This window comes from Ailuropoda melanoleuca, chromosome 16, assembly GCF_002007445.2.
Source record: "Ailuropoda melanoleuca isolate Jingjing chromosome 16, ASM200744v2, whole genome shotgun sequence".
Lineage (NCBI taxonomy): Eukaryota > Metazoa > Chordata > Mammalia > Carnivora > Ursidae > Ailuropoda > Ailuropoda melanoleuca.
In genome coordinates this window covers 33,612,101-33,629,496 of record NC_048233.1, presented here as the reverse complement: position 1 = coordinate 33,629,496, position 17,396 = coordinate 33,612,101, and the positions used below count along the sequence as shown (strand labels likewise).

Below are 17,396 nucleotides of genomic sequence, written 5' to 3'. Positions count from 1 at the left end.
GAGAGAGAGAGAGAACGCACACAAGCAGAAGGAGGGGCAGAGGGAAGAGGGAGAAGCCGATCCCACTGAGCAGGGAGCCTGGAATCATGACCGGAGCCCAAGGCAGACGCTTAACCAACTGAACCACCCAGGCACCCACAGAAAATACATTTTCTTTGTACTTTTCTATATCTTTCAAATTTTTTATAATGAGCACGTTCTTTCGGTACAAAAGAAACAATAGAATGGAAGTTATCAAAACACTACTCCTTTTAGAATGGTCTATTCATCTTTGTTTATTCATATAATATTTTTCCTTGTGGAATAATACTTCTCCTAACAAAGATAAAACATTCCAACCATACATTGCATTCTCGGAAGTTTAGAGACCAGGGGTGGACAAACAGAGACTACGGTGGCATTTGTACTGCCTCCCAGTTTGGCTGCAATAGGACCCCTCGTCTCAAAAGACCCTCTCCAAGTTCATTGCTTTCCCCACAAAGGACCTTATCCGGCTCTCGGCTCTCGGAGGCAACGGGAAGGGCGGTCGGAACGTGTGTTCCTCTGATGGAGAGGAGGAGCATCTGGTTCCTTGCCACGTCAAACAATTACAACGCTGATCTTTAATGTGGAACTGAGCTAAAGAGTGGGTTGTTGGAATTAGGCATGTTAATTTAACGGCCACCCTAGGACGGTGAGGAAATCAGACCTCATTTTATCTGAATTTAACTGGAGATCTCATCAGCATTCTTCTGACTGCAACTACAAATGATCCCTTTATGCTTAGAGAGCCCTGTAGCACACTAACCTATAAAACAGATAAATTAGAGGAAGCATTTCTGCCTCACACAGAAAAAGATGCTTTGCTTTACAAAAGATTCACCTCAGGGCTTTTTACTATATGGACCCCTGTGAACGGCTGTTTATTTGTTTACAGTTCATTAACTATTTGGCTGAAAGACACGTGGAGGCCAGGCTGGGATCAGGAGCCAATGCCACTGTGAACTGGAGATCAATTAAACGTGGAAACAGAGCTTTCCGGTGGAGAATCCCACCCTCTTTTTCCTGCCCTGTGTGTGGGAAGGAACTGCTAGAGAGCCAAGAAAAGACAGGGCAGATAAGCAAGAAAGTAGTTTTAGTGTAGTTCTGAGAAAGCTGCCGGGGGTTTGCATGTAGTGGGGGAGGAGGAGAGGAAGGGCAGGAGGAGCCTGCACGGAGGGGAGCCTGGAATCATGGCTGACAGTGGGAGGCCTGTCCCTTAGGCTGTTCCTTGTGGCTGGGGCTTTGTTGCTCCCGGCAGTGGGAGGAACTGTGAATTACAGATCCCGGCCAGTGCCCGGCTCTGCTGGTGAGGCTTTGGAATAAGAGCTCTTGTTTTGCAGATCCAGAACACTCCCTAAGATAACGTCTTCAGCCAGAGAAGCAGGGCCCTAAGAAAGATCTGTCCCAGGGGCTCTTTCATCCCTACTGTAATTAACAGGTCCCGATTTTTGTAAAAATCTGTCACTCCATTCAACCATTAAAAGCCAGCATGAGATAGAGTCCGTTTTTCTTCTCTCATTTCTTCGGAACTCCATGCCAACAGCCTTGTCCTCCACAAACCTGGGTCTCACAGTCTATGATCCCCCCTGGAAAGCAGGCTGGGGTTAGGTTTAACTGCTCAACCGTTGCTTTCTGTTTCACTTAATGAAAAATTTAATTTTTCTGGCAATTATTGATCTGATGTCAGTCCTTCATTCTACAGGCAATGATTTATGGCCAGATTGCATGATGTGCATTGATCCAAGGCTTTTAATACTCCTTTACGGTGCTTATTTTCCCACCAGCCTGAGAATCAGAGCTGGAGGGATTCTCCTTCTGACAACTATAGCATCACTCTCAGGGACACGTACCAGAGTCAACCAAAAGCTCCTCTGATTTCAACTTGTACCTGGGACTGCTTGGTGCCAGCTCCAAATCCAACCCTCCTTTGGCCACCAGGAGATAAGGATCCTTTTTATGCTGATCAGAGGGCACCACTTCTGCATTCCAGGACTGGCCTTTAAAAGCAGTTGAACATATGATTTCTCTCATCTATGGAACATAAGAACTAGGAAGATCGGTAGGGGAAGAAAGGGATAAAGAAAGGGGGGGTAAACAGAAGGGGGAATGAAACATGAGAGACTATGGACTATGAGAAACAAACTGAGGGCTTCAGAGGGGAGGGGGGTGGGGGAATGGGATAGACTGGTGATGGGTAGTAAGGAGGGCACGTATTGCATGGTGCACTGGGTGTTATACGCAACTAATGAATCATCGAACTTTACATCAGAAACCAGGGATGTACTGTATGGTGACTAACATAATATAATTAAAAAAATTAAAAATAAATAAATAAAATAAAAGCAGTTGAACCTGTTGACCTATTGCCGTCTAGAAGAACAGCTAACTAGTAATTATGTCAAACCAAACTCTGCTCTTATCAGATGCATGTCACATATAAATGAATAACAGTAAACAATTGTATCCCAAAGTGTTCTCCATTCAGTTATACAGGGCTTCATTTGGGGGCTGAATTATCTTGGAACCAAATCAGGTTGTAGTCCTATTTAAAATTAAACAAGATTCAGGAGTTAAATCAAGATTCCCTGAGGGCAGAAATAAATGGGGTTTAGGGTGACCGCTTCCCTTAAAACACTCTAGGCCAGAGTCTTCTTGTTTTTGTTTTTTTTTTAATGGAATAGAATTTTAGAAATTCAGCTAAGTATTTCCTTAAATTCTTAAACAGATGAATAGCTCAGAAATGAGAAACTCCTTAACATTGTCCATAGATGTTACTGAGTTTATTGTCCATTATTTTACTCAAGAGCCTTTGTGTAGATATCCTTTTGACAAATCTCTTTAAGAGCTTAAGATTCTCCTCCCTTAAAAAAAAAAAAAAAGCCTTTCTTTTGTGATAAATCTTGATCCTTGAGGGCTTTGCAAATTGTCTTATTTTCTACTTTATCTTGGCAGCTAGAAAGTAGAGCGCCTGGCAGAGAAGACTGGGTGGCTAGAAGAAGGGGTGAAAGAAAGCTGCTTTCATTTTGTGCACATGTTTTACCTTTTGAATTTTGAAACCTATGCATGTATTATCTATCAAAAAAGTTAACAGAATTACAGTAAGTTGGCACAATGGCAGCTTAGAAGACTCTTCTTTATTCTATTATTCCCTTCCCTGTTTTTGGTGGGATTTGCTAGATTGTTTTGCTTTGTTTCTTTATTTTTATACTATCCTTATTTGGCAAAATTCAAAGTTAGCAATTCTTATTGGAATTAGGCTAGATAAATACACAAATACATACACACCCCGCACCCATACACAAAGTCACACATTCCAATTCTAGTGCTGAAAGATACCTTGGAAATCTGCTACTCCAATCCCCTGACCAGACGAAAGGGAAGGACAGGCCGGAGAGGATTTGTACTGTCCCCAGTTAATAGTGGGCCTGGACCCAGAGCCCACAGTCCCATAATTCCCAGTCCCTTCCTTGCCCTTTCATTAACATAGAAAATACATTTTACATCAACCAAAACTATGACTTGCTTTATAAAGGTACTGTTGTATACCACTTGGAAAAGCCTAATAATTGCAAAAGCGAAAGCTATCTCCAAGAACTAATTTTCATCTTTATAGGAAAATGAAATGAGCCCGGATTTGTACTTTTTCCCTCTGCAGTGCTATTTATATTCAACAACTTGTGCTACTTTGGGGAGAAGGGCATTCGTCAGTCTCTGCTCTGCGGCTCGTTCCTCCCCATCCCGGAAGCTAAAACACGAACCCCTTAGCGCAGCACCCAGTGTCCGTCAGATTTCCTGCTCTCCCGCCGACTGTCAGCTCTCCTCCACACGACTGCCCATGTTCTACCAGGCCAAACCACTTCTGGGCTCTTACACATGCCATTTCCTCACGTGTTTGCTGGTGCCTGCACACGGCCCCCTCACAAGGAGCGTTGCTCTTCCACCGACAGCGCCCCTCCCCGGGAACTCTGGGGGGAAAGACTTACGTCACTTCCTTGGCAACACTCGCCTCACCTCACAGGTGTCATTAACGGCTCCTTCCTTTGCTCTCCTGCTCCCGCTAACATTTTCCAGTGGCCTCTTTCAGCATTTCCCTCACTGTTGGGTGACTATTTAGGATATCTGTCTCCCTAATAAAACCGTGAGCTCCAAAGCAGGACGACCATCTCTTCCATAGTTGTCTCCCCATTGACTACCTGGTATTGTGCTCGGCATATAATAGGTAATCATTAAATGTTCTCAGAAGAAAAAAATGGAGGAGAGGGAGGAAGGGAAGCCAGCATTTGGGGATGCAAACAGAAAAAAGCCATCCCGTATGTTCACCTTTGGATCGTCGTCAAGGAATAGAACGTTTCCCCAATGGCTAGTGGGCCCAGAATTAGGTACTTAAAAAGAAACTGAAAAATCATACAACATGGGCCTTTGGTAGGAAAGCAAGCAGATACACTCTTTGCTGCCTTGTTCTCTTCTAAGCTCATGCCGGGAGCTTCTCTTAGTGGACATTCCCTTCACCTCATAGAAAGGCAGGGAAGCATTTGTATTAGCCTTTGGTATGAGCAGAATGTCTTAGACTATACTTACATAATAGTTACTATACTGAGAACAGTATACTGAGAACAGTACTTACAAGTCCGTGATTTGTGTCTCTAACTCATTTTACCGGCCAGCCCCTCACCTCCTCACTTTACTGAATGACGCCAGTTTCTCCAACTGGGAACAAAAGAAAAAGCGGAAGTCCGACAGCCGAGTTCTAAGGCCCACTGTCACGTGACGGTGAGTACATTTCCGCCCCCCCCTTCTCCTCAGTTTCTTGCACCATAAAATGAGATGTTTGGATTAATGGCCTTTGCTAGATCTAAACACTATGATTTTGCATCAGAGTATATTGAGGATGTGGAACCACATGCTTAATAAATACGAGTAATCGACCAACAACTGCTGCAGGTAGAAAGCGCAGGCGCAGTCTCGCGCACATAGGCGTCTGCGAGGGCTAGAAAGCGAACTTGGAAATGACCCCTGCCCTCAAAGGACCCACAATCTAATCAGAACTTTGAAACACACAAAGCATGCCAAATATTATAAAAGCAGACATGCCAAGTGCCAGATGAGGGGGGGAGACGATATAAACTTTGACACCACACGGCTGATATGTTAGCAAACCTCACTCACAGAGGCCACGGGAGAGCACGAACCTGGAAATACCACGGACAATAATAAGGCTAGCTTCCCCGACTTCTGATGCTCATAAATCATGAGTCATCTGTGGTTTTCTGTTGTACATTTTGAATCCATTTCACCATCAAATTTAAACAGGGAAAAGGAAAGAAAACGCAGTCCTCCAGTATGAACCCTCAAGACCTTAATAAAAATAATGTCAATAATAGTAACGATAGCAACAACTTGCCAAACGCCAGTCACCAAGTCCGCTGATGGGCACTTGCACTAGGAAAAGTCAGGTGACTCAGTGCCATCTCCAACGACTTTGCTCCCATGTAGGGAGCTTCCCTGACAGGCTCATCCCCCTCCACTGTGGGGAGAGAAGAGTATCAGTGTATTCCTGCCATCACTGGGACCAGAACTTCCTTTCCTTGGCTGTGTTTTCAGAGCCACCTCTCCATTCTCCTCCTCAAATTTGGCACCCACACACCTTTCCTGATTCTTGCAGTGAATCGATGAACAAAGCCATAAACATCCTATGATATTCACATCTCTCGTAGGCTCTCCTGACCGGATCGCCTGCCTATTCCAACCGATGTAACGAGAGAGCAAGAGAGCTATAGCCTTCCAGGCAAACTCCGATTTCGGATTAGACAAGATTTCATGCAACTTACAAATACAGAAGTTCAAGTGCCACTCTGAAGCCTGGGCTGGGATCTCACCGTCTTGAGTTGTTCAGTTGGAGAAAATGTACTCCTGATTCTTTGACTTCATTTTTCAGTTCCTTTCTCTGTGGAGCATTTCTTTTTTTCTTTTTCTCATATTGAATTATTCTGCTTTGGTGGCTGAAATAGTACTTTTTAGCAAGAGTGGGTTGTAACTCTGAAACTCTATAAAAAGGATTAAGTGCGTTGATTTGCTTGGCACCCTAATTTCCTCTGTTTCTCTGTAAGTTTCCTTAAACTTCATTATTACACAATGTAGAAAGCTAAATTAAAAGAGAAATTCCCTGTCAGTTAACTAACCCTGAAAATTAAAATATTACCGTTTGATTATTGGCTTAGTCTCCCATTTGCCTTTTAACCTAATGGAGTTAGTAAACTAATTTCCTTTATACATTTCACTCAATCACATCATGAGTGACACATTATTCTGCTAATGCTTTAGGACAGTAATGTAGAAGGGAGAGTGCTCTAGTCACAAGGTAAGCACGCTAACATGAAAGGCTAACTTCTAGGCCCATGAGTGGCTCTCACTCACCACAAAACCACATCCAGGTACGGGGTGCTAGCCTGGGACCCAGTTACCAAGGGGATCAGGAATGCGTCTCCAAGTTGCGTCTCCTACCATGTGACTCCGTATCTGGATTTTCAGAGTGGGTGAACACAAGGCAGTAGTTTCCTTTGGTTTTTTTCTGCTTGTGAAGTGGCACGCAGGCACCTTTCCCCAATTTCCCCCTTCCCATCTTAAAGATCCAGAAGAAGGTGGACTATAAGTTTAGCAATCTCTATTTGAAAGTTGTTCCTTTTGTATACTTATAGGCCATAACCACACGATTGAGCATGTCATTTTTTTCCTTAGGCTTGCTTGAGTTTTGTTTTATTTTGATGCCCCACAAATTCTGGGCTCAGGGTGGGAGTTGGGGGTTGGGTTGGCCAGGCATGAGTGGGAGTTGAGGAATTATTTAAACTCTGACATCTGGGAACTCCTGCTCCAGACAAAGCATGAGGGAGGGGCAAAGCTAATTCAGACACTGCAGGTCATTCTTGAAGATATTTATGGAACGCCATGTGCTATCTATAGGAAATCTTCAAGCCTACTGCCAAGAGAATAGGCAACATTCTGAAGCAGGAATTGCTACTTTTTATAAAAAGGAGAGAATATGTCTGAAGCCTAAAATCCAGAATTTGAGAAGCCGAGGATTGCTTTTAATCTTCCTTCAGTGATTCAACTAAAAGCTCCAAAGTTCCTTTTAGATGAAAAAAGAGAAAATAAGTCACCATTTAACTCAAGATATTTCCAGAAAGGTCATTAGAAGCCATCATGTCACTCTCTTTAGGTTCTATAAGCTGTCAACGTCAATAAATTAGTGTGAGTGTCTCTACATTGCACAAAGAAGATTTGAAATAAAATAGGATTAAAAGCTGTGAGCAAAAAGGACATTTATTTTTCTTCTTTCTTTCTTTCAAACTCACAGGTATGTAAAATTGATAATGTCTGGTTTGAAATATAAATAAGAAAAACAGAATCAGAGAACCAAAATACACAAACACCAAGCTATTCTCCAGTCCCAGCCTCTCCATTTCGGTGCTGGAGGTCCAATTAATCTTGTTCCCCAAAGTTGGGTATCTGCTATGGGTATCTGCTAAGAAGCAGCTGTGCCCCACCCCTGTGTAGTTACGGATGGATTTCACCCTGCTTTCTAATTTGGCCACTGGGACTCTGGTCCACACTTGAACTCCACCTCCCTCTTCCTGGGAGGTTAAACCCTGCCTCTAAACCCTAATTGCCAATTCACTGGGCCCACTGCCTCCCCATCTATGGCTCTCTCTACAGCCCAAATATCTGTCCCTGAGTTCCTTCAGACTGTGGACCACCCTAGCCTTGGGCTGGATCACCTTAGGAAGGTGCTGACCAGCCCTCTCCGCCCTCACCTCACTCCTTCCTGCGCCCCCTCTATCGAGGCCACAGTCACTTGTCATTTCATGTATATGGCCCCTATTCTGTTCCAGTTGCTGTGCAATGCACTGCAGTTACAACATTGGATTAGGCAGGACTCTGTCCCCAAGGAGCAGACTAGTAGATGAGACAACAGGGGTGCCTCGGTGGCTAGTCAGTTGGGCATCTGACTCAATTTCAGCTCAGATCATGATCTCGGGGGTTGTAGGATGGAGCCCTGCATCGGGCTCAGCACTGTGTGTGGAGCCTGCTGAGAATTCTCTCTTCCCCGCCCCCCCCGCCCCTCTCTCCTCACTCTCTCTATCTAAAAAAAGGAAAAAAAAAATAGAAGAAGAAGAAAAGACAACAAATCAAAGGTTGCAAGGATTGCTGCGATGAAGGAGTGGCCCCTAACCCTGCATTCTCTTCCCAATCACTTTTGAAGTGGTCTTCAATTCTTGCACATGTCCTGGGTCAAGTTTGGCTCAGTCCACTGTTAAAACACATAATTCCTTTTTAAATGAGCAACCTAGAATGGTCGAGTATTACCAAGGAATAATAATTTCAAGATCACTACTGGCCAAGCTCCCAAAAGCTTGGTGCATATTTATGGAGGATTGCCTGGAGGATATGCAGATTAGCACTTTAGAGAACAACTGTCAACTGTGAAACCTTCTAGAGGTCCCTGGGGCCCACCCTGCAGTACATCCAAGGGCCTCCAGCAAACGTCTAATTTAGGGGTTTGGTAGAACTATGAAGGGTCCATGGAACACAGTTTGTTCTTGGCAGTCTAAAATTAAGCAGAATTTAGCAGAAGAGGATGGGTACTACTGTGTTCCTGAAATGCCCTCTTCTTTTGAATTCTTTCACCCCCCTTTCTACCTAACTCCTTCCTGTATCTTTGGCTTCTTCTTAGTCAGTTTTGAAGGTTACTTTCCCTTGACATCCAAAACTGAACCCACCATCTTCCCCCCACCAAAGCTTATTCATGACCCAGCCTCTGCCCATCTCTCCAGGCCCATCCAAGCCTCCATCATTGCTCTCCCCTTGTACCCCAAACTGCAGCCAGACTGGACATCTTTCAGTTTCTCAGATTCACCATACTTGCCCTTATACCCTCACTTTTACACACGATGTTCTCTCTACCTAAATTGCTTGAACATGGACACAAGCATGTGCACACGTGTGGACATGCAAGTGCACGCCCGCACACACACACACACACATACACACACACACCTTTCCTTGGGTTAGTTCACCTTTCAGATGCCTCTTCTCCCAGGAAGACTTTCCTGACCCTACCTCTGTCCCCTCCAACTCTGTGGCTTGCCCCTGTTGTGCACTCCCAGAACACTCTGGACTACTAACTTTGCTGTAATTGTCCTTCACTCTGTGAAATGCCTGTCACAAAGTCAAGTGAATTAAATTTTCCTTTCTGAAAAATGAATTTTCTGAAAAGTGAATTGAAGGATGCTCTCAGAAACAGCCCCAAGAAACACATTGTTGTGTATTCTGCAAGGATGTTGTTGGAGGTGTTGGGCAACATTTGTCTAGAGCCTTCTTTATGAGGACCTGGGGGGGTACTTCTTTGCGCTCTTTGATGTAGCAATACTTGTGCTTCTCATGAAAGGATTATTTTATCTTAGAGATGTTTTCAATTGTGTAAGAGTCATGTAACCCCTGTTATATTGGCTGCTAGAAACCCAAAAGCTAAATTGTGTCCCACTCTATATGGAATTAATTTTATGAATTTGTCTCCTTTCTGTTTCTCATTTCATACTTACTTTCAAATTAAAATTTCAAGTTAACTTGCTATATGTTATTGCTGTTCAATTTTAAGTGGCCTTAGATCTTTTTGGAATAAGGTCAGGTATAACTAATCAAATAAACAAATGATATGATAAAAGTGTAGAAAGTTGAACAGAGAAAAGTAGCATGTAAATGGTGATATGCTTTAATTTGCAAGTCACTTAAACCCCAAACTTGCTGAAAAGACAATAACAAATATCAATTTAATCTGAACATTCAGTGGTAGTTTGTTTTCAAGCAGAGTTTGATCCAGGGGCTCAAAGAAGATCCATAGGGATAGAGACTTTGTTTGGTTTACTGTTGAATTTCCAGCAAAGAGGTCACTGGTATATAAATGCTTAATAGATATTTGTTGAATTTGTTGCTGTGAAATTCCTAAAAGTTTCTCCAAAATCCCAGGATCTGACCTGGGTCACATGCCCATCCCTGGACCAATCTTTTGATCAGGAGGATCCAGACCTCTAATTTTCCAGGTCTGAGTCACGTGGTCCAGGGATAAGTCTCCAAGGAAACTCTGGGCACTGATAATGGGGGAAAGTGGCTTCCCAAAGAAAATCAGGGGCATTACAAAGGAGAAATAGTTGTTAGGCAGACAAAACAACAGTATGCATCTTAATGGATCATCAAAAAGGTGATGCTTAAAGTGAATGTAAAGGATAAGCAGGAATTAGCGAATAAAGAGGACAGCTATCAGTGGGTAACATTCAGGTGTGTTCAAAGAACAAGGCATAAAATAGCTTGATGCTTTCGAAGAACAGTAAATAGTTTAATATGGTTAGAGCAAACAAGGGTGGGGACCGGTAGGAAAATAAACTAGAGAGAGAGAGTACAAATATGAGGGACCTTTTAGGCTAATCCAAGGAGGGTGTGCTCAATCTAGAAAGCCCTGGGAAAACTTTGGAGGATTTCTAGTAGGGGAACATGCCTTACAGCTAAGCCTATGACCCTCATTAAAGGGTCAAAACTGATTTGCCCTGGAAACACTGTGTGGAGCTGAGTCTTCAGGTCAGGGAAAGGAGTCCCCATTGTGGGCAAACACGGGGAATAGGAACCAAGCAAAACCTAGGAATCAAACAGACCTCAGAATCAGAGCCTGCCAACACTGTCAGTTCTTGCTTTTTTAAGGTCAGAGCTACAAACAGTCTACCTCCAAACAAGATTACATACTGAGGTCGGAGGAGGTGACCACTTCAACAGATGGATCTCTGAAGGACACAATTCAGTGCATAAAGCTACTATTTTTTTTAATACATTTGTTACCAAGGCTTTAAAACATAGTGAACTTATTTAAGTATGGGTACCATATTGGTTTGTAAAGGCAAAGTAATATAAAAGACCTAGAAGCAACCCAATAGTCCACAATGAAACATGCTTTTTTAGATTAAATGTTAAAATGGTTCTTTTCTAACTTGCAGGATTTTTCATGGAGGCTGGTGTAGAGAATGGTGGCTGTGGCACTATATAAACTTTCTGTGTATTGAGTCTTTTCTGCCCACCCAGCATTCAATCCTCCCCTCTCTCTGAGGTGGATATTACTCTCCTCATTTGCAAATGAAGAAACTAAGAATCACCTCAAGATTAACTGCATTTTCCTGGGCTACATTCCTTAAGGAGTGGGGCTGAGATTTGAATTCGGACTTCTCTGACCGCAAATCATCACATGCACCAACCAAGGTAACGTTGTGAGAGTCCTGGTTGAAGACCAAGAATTCACATTTGCATTGGAGCCAAAAGAGGCTGCCCAGCACAGTGTCCAGAGAGGAAATGAGCCTCCAAGGGGAACGACGGTATGCCCTACCATGCCCAACATGTCTGATGCTCAGTAAACAAAACCTTTGTGACGTCATCACGGAGTTGTAAGTCCTCTGATAACAGATTCATTTCTTATCATAAGAAAGTATCATTTTCCCCAATCATCAGGGAGATCCAAGTGCAGGCTTTATAAATATCCTCTCCAAGAGCTTCTTCACACCAGTTCTGCCTGCTACAAATGCCTGCTGGTCCCCTGAAGAGGACTTTCTCATGACGGCACTGCCATGCAAGTGATGCCCTCCATCTTCCGCTCCAGCCTCCTCGGCTTCTATTCCACCGCGTCATTCAGTTTGTTGGGGAACTGCTTTCATTTGAAGGTCTTGACTGAGACAATAGACAGACAGACACCCACAGATTCTAACAAAGAGAGTGGACTCTGCGCCTTAAACGCACTAATTTTACTACCTCCATGGGTGAAATCAATCACGTTGTCAAACTTCTTGGGCAGTTCTGGAGGGTAGTTAGATGCTAAAAGTTTATAGCTTAATAGAAGCATTCGTAGCCATGGCAAGATAAACAGACACAACTTAAAAGGCTAACTCCAATAAAATGCTGAGGAGCAAGATAGCCTGAGTTGTTTCCCCGCAGATTCCCATCAGTTACAAACACCAAAAGCAAGTGGAGTTATTTCAAAAGCAACAGCCTTGTTTCCTGAGTGATCTGTGCTCAGAGAAGCAGAAACTCAGCCTGTGTATCTAGAAGGGAGAGAGTTTCTGTAGTGCAGGAGATGTGAGTCAGACTTGGAATTAAGAGCACGGTGCCAAGGTGAAACATTTCCCTAGATTTGTTCTGTTTCCTCCTCGCTTTGCCTTTAGATGTTATTTCCTTACCTCCTCTTTTTCAACTCTATTTTTGCCGAGTATTCCCTTCCTTCACTCCCAATGAAAATCGAGGAGACTCAGTGCTCTGAAAAATTCTGAGATTGGCGATTTTTATTATTTTTTTTAAGGAATAAAAATGGTTCTTACAACACACCCCCAACACACACACGCACACGCACGCACACCCTCATCTTCCTGGAGGATGATACATATCCTAGAGGGTTGTGAAAGTGGTCGACAGATCAGGGAAGATCCTGTTTTGCAGAGACACCTGTCAAGTTGGGGTTAGCAGCTGCCGTCGGGTCTGCCCTCCGCAACCTCGGAGGAAATCATACCCACACGGTGTGTGACTCCACTGATCTGGAACTGGAAATGGCGAGAGGTTCTAAGGCAACCCAACTGTCAGGGCAGAACTTCCAAACAGGCAGTCCCAGTTCATCCTGGGAGAACGTGCCTGAGAGCCCAACCCTGGGAATCGGGCAGAGAGAAAACCTGGAGATTCTTTGCCCAATGAAAAACGATCATCGCGATCAAATTAAGACTCTGAAAACGACTTTAAGTAAACCATGCTAACTTGGGTCAGGCTTTGGACATTAGGGTGGGCTGAGGTTCTCCCACGCACTCCCCACACTTTGAGGTTTTCTTGGAGAGCTAGCACCGTCGAGGAGGGGAAGGGAAGGAACTAGACGCTCAATCTTCGGCTTCTTGCTTCCCCGGAGGAGGCCGCCCGCCCTGTAGGATTACACGAGATAGTATCGAGTCCAAGTGGGTCCCCAGCGAGGCGAGGCGCGCCGGAAGGAATCTAAGAGTTTAATTAACTACCCTCCCCCCAGCACACACACACCAAGTGAAAAGAGACCCAAATAAGCAATGCCTAAACCATTTGATCAGAGGAAATTGGGTTTGTCTTTTTCCCCCCTTCACTCTTCCTGTCTTTCAATCCATCAGGATTGTTGGTTAAAAAAGGGGGGAGGGAGCATAAAATCGGAGGCGGGGCAGAGGAGACGACCAAGCCGCACTTGAGAACCTGGGCTGCGCCTCGGTGAACTTCGTCTCGCAGATAACCCGCCCCTCGCTCCGCGCCGCCGGCACTCCGCCTGCAGCCCGCTGTGAGCGCCGCCTCCCGCGGCCGCCGCCGCCCGACAGCGCGCCCCGAACATGCCAGCCTCGCGCCGCCTGCGCTGACTTCCCCGAGGGGCGCAGCGGCCGGCACCGCGACTTGCCGGGTTCCCGATGCTTCGCTTGCTGCCCGCCCTCGCCCACCCCTGACGCCGCGGACTGCAGCTCCGCAGACCTGCCGCGGCGCGGAGGACCGTCCAGCTGAGTTCTCTCTTCCTTGCGCGGGGTGAGTGGCAGCCCGGCTCCGGCCGGCTCTGCAGAGGGGCTGCGGCACGGCAGTGGGGGGCGAGAGCCGCAGGGGAAGGGCCGGGCACCTAGGGGTCACTGCGGGGGCCTGTGACACCCAGATTGGGCCGGCAGAGCAGAAAGCAAGGGAGAAGGGCAGAATCGGTTTGTTGGGCTCTGTAGACACTGAAAGCGGATACTGGGCTGCAGCACCAAGAGGGCTTCAGATAGGCTGCCCGCATGGCTCCCGTTTGCTGCATCACTACCAACTCTTCCCTTGATTCTCTCCTGCGTGGAAACCCGTTCGGTGGCCCCAGAGTTGGGGCGATGAGGGGCGCAGGGAGGCGAGGGTGCGTTGGCATGTGTCCGCCGCTTAGGATCGCCTGTCACCTACTGGCGTCCGGAGGGAGGGTGCTGATTCTCTCCTAACGCTCTGCGGAAAGGGCCGATTGCTTTTTGGCAGGGGTGCATCAGCCCCCCCGCCCCCTCTCGCCCCGACAAAGGTGTTTTCTGAATGTAGCACGTATGTGGAAAAGAATGGGAGCGTCTTCCTCCCTTTAGGCAGAAAAAGTTGGAGAAACTGGGCATGTTAATAATTAGCAGGACCGGGACTCAGGATGCCGCAGAAAGCTGTTAAATTTTCATTGCCCTCTAAGAAAAACAAACGACATCGCCAGTGACGCTCGGCAGTGCCATATGATTTCTGGGACTTTGGGAAAATTGTCCACAGATTGTCTTCAGCAGGCTGAAGAATGAGGTAGGGGTGGGGGAGGACGGCTGGCATCGCACTGAGTTCCGGCTTGCCTAAGGAGGATTCAGAATCACAACCCAAACGTATTTGGTTGCTGATTTTAGAAAGAGTATGGGAGGCAGAACTGGGCCATGAACAAGGTGAAGAGCACACCCTGGGAACCTGCCTGAAGGGAAGGAGCATGTAAAGACCGTCCCTCTCCGGAGGAGCTGAGATGCATTTGTGCTATAAAGAGCAGGCATGTATCTGTGATTTCGAGGATGGATTTTATGAAGGACAGTTTATGCTCAACGAAACTGTATCTGAGCGTGCCTTACCGTGGTGTGTACCTCCTCATTTAATCGGTACTTCAGAAGGCTGTGCCTGCCGCAGCTGGTGTTACGTAATTGATGTGGTTCGGCATCAGATATTTTTTAAAATACTTTCAGAGGAAAGGGAACTTCTCTCTGTCCCTTCAGACAGGCCCAAGGTGTAGACCAGCAACGGTTGCTGAGTGTTTGCCCTGGTCCGGCTCCAGATGTGTGAGCTCAGCTGTTGCCTGTCACTTAGGTGACAACTGGCCTTTTCCCACTAAGCCTTTGCTGTCTCCATTCTCCTCAGTGAAGTGTCAGTGTTCAGCCGCCTTCTATTGTCAGGAGTGGACTGCGGCCCCTCGGGAGGCGTCGGTCTGGTTTGACTATCCTCAACAAGATGTGTTTTCAGACTCTAGGAAGGGGGGAAATCCCATGACAGTAAGATGGATACATTTTGAATTGAGCACCAACTTAATCCAAAGATTCTGCTTTAATCAAGACAGCTCTGGAAGGATGACGCAATATTTGTCAAGCCTTTTTCCCTGGAACAATATTTACTCCCACCGAGGGATTTTAAACTTAAACAGCAGCCATTTATCTTGCTGTCTGGTGAGGCCCAGTTCAGTTTGTCTCCAGTGCGGTCCTAGCCTAGGTGGCTGGGTTTGGCCTGGGACAGGAATCTGTCATTGTAGCCCAGCTGGAGCCTGAAGAAAGCAAAATACAGCACCTGCTGGTACCAGAGGGTTTCTAAATGCCATCAACTGGCGAGTCAGGAAACACAGAAGGAGAGATTTTACAAGCCCTACCAGAAATGTTTATACAAAGGATTTAAAGGTTAACAATGCATGTGCTCCACATATTAAAACTAAAGGTTCTAGAAATAAATGGACATTACCCACAGTTAAGAGTTAGCACACTTGCTGATGAACTCAAAAATCTGTTTTAATAAATCTTGGCTAACAATAATGACTCATTCTTGTGAATAAACCAAGGAAGGAAGGAAGGAAGGAAAGAAGGAAGGAAAAGAGGGAGGGAGGGAAGATAGGGAGGAAGGAGGGGAGGGAGGAGAGGAGGGAAAGAGGGAGGAAGGAAGGGGTTAAAACTGGATGATACACAAAGGGTAGCCATGTTGATGTGAGCAAATAGGTTTGGGAAATTAATTTTTCCATCCTTAATGTGGTGCTTACTGTTGATTTATCACTGACTGACCCTGTCGGTTTATAGGTTTTCTCAAAAGTTATATGTTTCACTAAAATGACAGATTCAATCAGTTCTGCTAGCAATACCAATGAAACTTAAAAAGTTTATCATGTTTTTATAACCAAGTTCCATGGAACCACCATTTGTCTCTATAATAAAGGGGACTGCAATGAGTCAGCTTTGGTCATGCAAATAAAATATAATATCATCTGGGAAGGGAAAAAAAACCCTTATAGGGTTAATAGCTAACAATTAAATTTAGAGTCAGATGTGGATAAAAGTATGGTTGCTACTAATATCCTCTCCTGTGATGACTCTGAGAAGACAGAAAAGAAAATGAAAAAAGATTAAAATTTGATTTCTCTAATGAAGGATTTTAAAAAGTAAGCTGAAATCTTTTAAAAAGTGACTTTTTTTTATACAATTGAAAATTCTTTTTTTTTTTTTTTAAAGATTTTATTTATTCACTCGACAGAGATAGAGACAGCCAGCGAGAGAGGGAACACAAGCAGGGGGAGTGGGAGAGGAAGAAGCAGGCTCATAGCGGAGGAGCCTGATGTGGGGCTCGATCCCATAACGCCGGGATCACGCCCTGAGCCGAAGGCAGACGCCCAACCGCTGTGCCACCCAGGCGCCCCTAAAAAGTGACATTTTAAGAAATTTTTCTAAAAACTTTGATAATTACTTGAAAGCAAAACACAAGAATTGAATATTAAGAGTGACTGTTCATAATACACATGAAATGGAATAAGAACCTTTAAAAATTATTTTCCAGTAATTAAGTAAATCTTTCAATGGCCTATATCTATAGTTTGTGTTTCCCAATATTATGGGGAAATGATTTTCAGGAAAAAATATAATTACCAGTATTCTAGTTGATTGCAGTTAATTTCCTGGTTAAAGTAGTTCATAAAAGGAAATTTTTCCTTTTAAAGAAGGGAAGTAACTTAAAAAGGCAAAGTGATTCTCATCTGTGCATAGAAATGTTAAAGATACCACTGGACCAGGATAGGCTCCTCCTTCTTGGAAAAATAGCTCTCTTTTTTCCTCCTCATTTTATGTTAAATAATATCAATTGTTTAACTCTCAGGAGTGTGAGAATATTCGATTTGCTTAAATCCATATGTAATCGTTCCCTATTAATAAAGAGGAGTTAGGGAAGTGAATGAATTGCACTTCTTGGTTGGTTGGTTGGTGTTTTAAGGGACTATTACCGCTCTTTCTTCTGGTCACAGAATAAAGCATTTCCATATTGTGCACTAATATCTTTTTGGAAGGCTGGTGTGAAAGCAAACGCACTGGGAGAAGAAAGTACAATAATCTGGGTGCCAAGTCCTGCATTGTGGCAGTTCCTCGAAACCTCAGGCAGCTTGCGGAGCCAGCACCCCAGCACAGAATGCCAGGGACAGAGATGACACCAGGGAACCACAGGGGCACTCCCCCCCACCCCCGGACTTCCCCATCTCAGATACACACGAGTGTACCACCTCAGCTCCCCCAGTAACCAGTGAGGGCACCCCATTGCATGGCCGT

At 44.9% G+C, this 17,396-nt stretch overlaps 1 protein-coding gene across 2 annotated transcripts in view; it reads left to right on the top strand.

The window, feature by feature from the left end:
* Window positions 1-13,369: 13,369 nt before the first annotated feature.
* The window catches only part of PRICKLE1 (prickle planar cell polarity protein 1), a 107,245-nt gene continuing 103,218 nt past the window's right edge, over window positions 13,370-17,396 (top strand). For both annotated transcript variants that reach the window (XM_034644904.1, XM_011228135.3), the window contains exon 1: window positions 13,370-13,620. The gene's annotated coding sequence lies outside the window, so the exon portion shown is untranslated. The remainder of the gene's footprint in view (window positions 13,621-17,396) is intronic.